Source organism: Arvicanthis niloticus, chromosome 1 (genome assembly GCF_011762505.2).
Source record: "Arvicanthis niloticus isolate mArvNil1 chromosome 1, mArvNil1.pat.X, whole genome shotgun sequence".
In the NCBI taxonomy this organism is placed as follows: Eukaryota; Metazoa; Chordata; class Mammalia; order Rodentia; family Muridae; genus Arvicanthis; species Arvicanthis niloticus.
Genome location: NC_047658.1, coordinates 26,277,996 through 26,282,522, shown reverse-complemented (window position 1 = coordinate 26,282,522; position 4,527 = coordinate 26,277,996). Strand labels below are relative to the sequence as shown.

Sequence of the window (4,527 nt, the reverse complement as noted above, 5' to 3'; positions counted from 1 at the left end):
CAAGCGGGGCGCGACACTTGAGTTCTTGGAATATATTGTATATTAGCCTTCTATCAGATGTAGGGTTGGTAAAGATCTTTTCCCAATCTGTAGGTTGATGTTTTGTCCTGATGACAGTGTCCTCTGCCTTGCAGAAGCTTTTCGATTTTATGAGATCTCATTTGCCTATAGTTGATATTAGAGCCTGGGCCATTGGTGTTCTGTTCAGGAAACTCTCCCCTGTGCCAATTTGTTAAAAACATTGAATGCTTCACAAATTTGCATGTCGTCCTTGTGCAGGGGCCACGCCAATATATTCTCTGTATTGTCCCAATTTTGGTATATGTGCTGTTGAAACAAGCACCCCATGGCTTTCTCAACTACATGTTTCTATTCCTAGAGTGATGGAAAACTGAGGCACAGTGTCTTTCATAGCCTGAATTCATCACTTTTGTCATATGCTAATGGATACACACAGATTCAGTACAGTGTAGAAAAGGACTGCATAATGAATTCTCAACATTCTGTCATCCACTTCCGCCAGCTACACTCTAGTCCATGATAGCAAGTATCACTATCACACGTAAAATGAACTCATTCCATAACAGTGCCTAGGAGTCTGTCACTAAGTGAGGCTTAGATCATGGAGGGAGGAAGATTTTGCTTTGTTTTGGATTCTCTTAAAGTTGGAGTACATACAATCCATTTTGGTGTTAAAGTTATGAGTCAGCTAGTCACATTGAATCTAATCATAAGGTAGAGAGAAATGAATGGTGATAATCAGTTCATTATTTTCTTCTTAATCTGTCCAGGAACCTTGAGATGATGGACCCACATTCATGGCAGGTGCTCTGTCCTCAGTTCAGCTTTTCTGGAAACATACTTAAAGACATATTTAAAACTGTGTTTCTATGGTGATTGTAAATCCAGTTAACTTGACAGTTGATATTAATCATTATGAAAGAAGTTGATTAGTCATTGTTTTATAACAATTCTGAAATTATTTGGGGGAATAATTAACTTTTTGGCATAGGCTTAACTCTTACATTTAATTTCCATTTACTAAAGCCTTAGGTATACCTGTATAGAACTATGTTGGTGACCTACTTTAGCTGTCTTTGACACCATAAGAAAAGATGCTACAATAATATGGCTTGTTAAGCAAATAAAGATTTTCATAGTCATATAGAAAAATCACAATTCATAATTGTGTTATATATTATGAGGTTGACACGTGCTCATATAATTCATGCTTGTTATTTTTGGACTAGGAATTATTACTCTCATCAGAAAATGCCCATATAAGTTACATGCTAATTAAAGAAAACACATTTCTACATTGTATAATTTAGAATTCTGTTAGAAATCAGATTTCATATTGTTGCATCTGACAATTAATTGAGAAAAAAATATTAAGAGAAGAAATCTTGCATGGAAGGACCTGACTTTTACTCTGGCCCTCAGAAGGCTAAAGCAGGTGGATCACTACAAGTTTGAGACTATCTTGGGAGGATAGTGAGACCCTGTCTCAAAGCTAATGATAGCAATTCCAAGCAGTGATTATGAGGAAGTCATGATTAAATGTTAAAGTTATGTGTCTATGGAAACTTCTTGATGCCTTAGATGCTGGCCTCAGAGGCTCCATTCCCTTGAAGATAGACACCATGAGATTATGGAAGGGAACACGTAGAAAAGTGATACTGAATGCCTTCCCCAACTGCTCCCAGTTAGCACCCAGTGGCTTCTTTCATCTTTAGACATTTGTGCATCTTCAGGATTAGACAATGCACAGCCATGATTGGTTGTTTCTCTCTCACATGTTTGCTATTTCTTATTTTAATCTCTCAGTCTCTATCCATCCATCACCATATGTTTAAACAATGACTCTTGAAAAGTCTCCTATCCTCCCACATCATAACACTTTAAACTCTGCACCATCACTGGTCTGAGACTTAGCCTTGGATCCCAGTAGGACAGTAGGAAGATCATTCCTCAACACTCATTCCGAAATACAATTAGACAGTACTGTGGGCCAACTGCCTTTCTAATCACAGACACATATGAAGACTTCACCGCTTGTTGACATTTCTATGATCTGAAGGGTGTGTCACTACTTATATCATAACCTTCACATTCAAAATGAACCTGCAGCTATATGCTTTCCAGAAGCAGTTCATTCTGCATAGCTGCTCTGAAAATTAATCTGTCTATGACAAGCCTGCCTTGCTCAGAGCAATGTCAGAATAAGATTTTTATTATTTTTTCCTTCCCAGGCTGAATGAAAGAACCAAGGGTTTCAGTAGCATTATAAAACCAATTAATTATACACATATTTTAAGAGTTAAGTACATTGTAATTTTTATTTTTATGGTTTTTTTAAAAAAAATAATCATTATTCAAGTTTCTATTATATTGTTTAAGGATGTTAGAGCATTCATTGTTGGTTAATGACAAATGACAGAATTACTTTCCTCATTGCTATGAAAATGTGCATGACAAACTCAACTCAAGGAGGGAAGATTTGTTTGTTTGCTCATAGTTTTAGGGTATAATCCAACATGGAGGAAAGAAGTCAGCATGGCAAGCAGGAGTATGAATCAGCTGGTCACATGATGCTCACTGTCAGTAAGAAGAGAGAGGTGGGGATGAGTTCTGGTGCTCAGCTTTCTTTCACCTGTGAATTTAGTCAGGATATCATCCACATTTACAGTAGATCTTCTCACCTCACTTAAGCTAACCTAGAATTTCCCTTATAGACTTGCTCGGTGGCTTGTCTCCTAGTTGATGATTGGACATTTCAAGTTGACTGTCAAAATTGATCATTACCAAAACTACCAGACTAAAAATTTCAGAATATTGTGTTAGAAAATTGCAGTCATTTTACAGATCATTTCAAAGTAAACCTAAGAATCTAAAGAGATTTTAAGTTCAATTTTCTTTGTACAGACTTAAACTTGGTTGTTCAGAAAAAAATGGTGTTTATTAAAGTCTGTAATTCCATCCTTATAGTAGATACTCCGAAGATGGCCATACATTTTTAGTTTTGTGTCAAGAGAAGGATGTTTTTGATAATGGAAAGACCATTTCTTCTGCATTGACTTAAATGAAGATAAATATTCTCTTAACGAGTCATTACAACTATTTTTGCCTTTGTATAGAATGTATGGGCTATCTAGTCTGCAATCCCTCATTCTGTTTGGGCACTTTCCAGTTCAGAAATGAATTTTCATAGTTCCATGTGGCTTAGGAAATCTCAACATGAACTCAGACATAACCAAACCATTTGCTCAGGACAATGGAGTGTGTCTGCATTCCACAGTTTATTTCACATTGTGGACCCATGCATCACCAAAGTCTATCACGCAGATGGGAGATACAAGTTTCTGAAAAGTCACAGAAGATGATTGTGAGTGTGTGAACGCCATCTGCTTGAACTGGAGGCTCCAGAGAAGAAGCAGATGGAGGGCTTACTTCAGTGCTGCAAGCAGAAGACAGAACCTTCTGACAGTGTTGTTTATACAAGACTGGAAATAGTTCCTTTACAGAGAATTTAACATTTGTATTGGAAACTACAAAGATGTTTCTAAAATGCAGTGTAACAATTTTCTGCCTCAAAGGAAAGACAATGTTTGTATTTTGATGCTGAAATGCTATGATAAGAGAATTGTCCCATAAAGGACTCAGTTTGGTGTCTTGTTGGCTTGTTGGAGCTGGTGGCTGTCTCGGTTTTTTTGTTTGTTTGTTTTGTTTTGTTTTGTTTTGTTTTTCTATTTTTTTTTTTTTACACTTTAGTCTCTGAGAAGTTTCCCTTCCATCGCTTACAAGTTTTTCACGGATGTGAGGTATTTACACCAATTGGGGAAAGCTTGCGTGCCAATCTGTGATGTAGTTGGGTTTACCATTGCAATATCCAACGACCTTCATTAGTACAAACAGACCAGAGGAAAATATAATAACAGATAAATTATGGCTGCAATGGAGGGAAGAAAGAACATCAGGAGAGGTGATTGTGAAGGAGATGATTTTTCTTATAGCTTAAATCCTTTCAAAATTTAATAGGATTGTACGTAAATTATCGAGAGATGGCTCAGAAGTTGATAACTCTAAGTGCTTTCACAAGTTCCAAGTTAGTTCCCAGCATACATGTTGGGCAACATATAACTGCCCATACCTCTTCTGGGTTTTGTGCATACTTGTACATATGTGTGTGCATACACTCAGAGATATACTCACATACACATAAGTAAATATAAGAAATATAAATTTTTAAAATGTAATAATGATATATTGTGTATTTCTGACTTTCATATTAAAAGATATACCTGTAAGACCATAGGAAATAGAAATCACCCATTCTTGGGTGCCAGTATCTAGGTGGAGCAGCACTGTAACATTCAAAGCATGAGTTTCTTCTCCTAAGATGTCATCAGTGTGCACAAGTTTCATCAACACTGCTCTATTTAAAGCTTGCTTTCTTGCAGTCATACAGAGCTTATGATGATCACTCCTGTTTCTCAAGTGTCTTTTGATAACTTTTAACTTATCAGT

The 4,527-nt window shown here is 36.5% G+C and overlaps 1 non-coding gene across 1 annotated transcript; it reads right to left on the bottom strand.

The window, feature by feature from the left end:
- Positions 1-234: 234 nt before the first annotated feature.
- Positions 235-343, bottom strand: LOC117699409 (U6 spliceosomal RNA). The gene has a single exon (XR_004605175.1). It is a non-coding gene; the product is annotated as a U6 spliceosomal RNA (small nuclear RNA).
- Between the last annotated feature and the right edge of the window lie 4,184 nt (positions 344-4,527).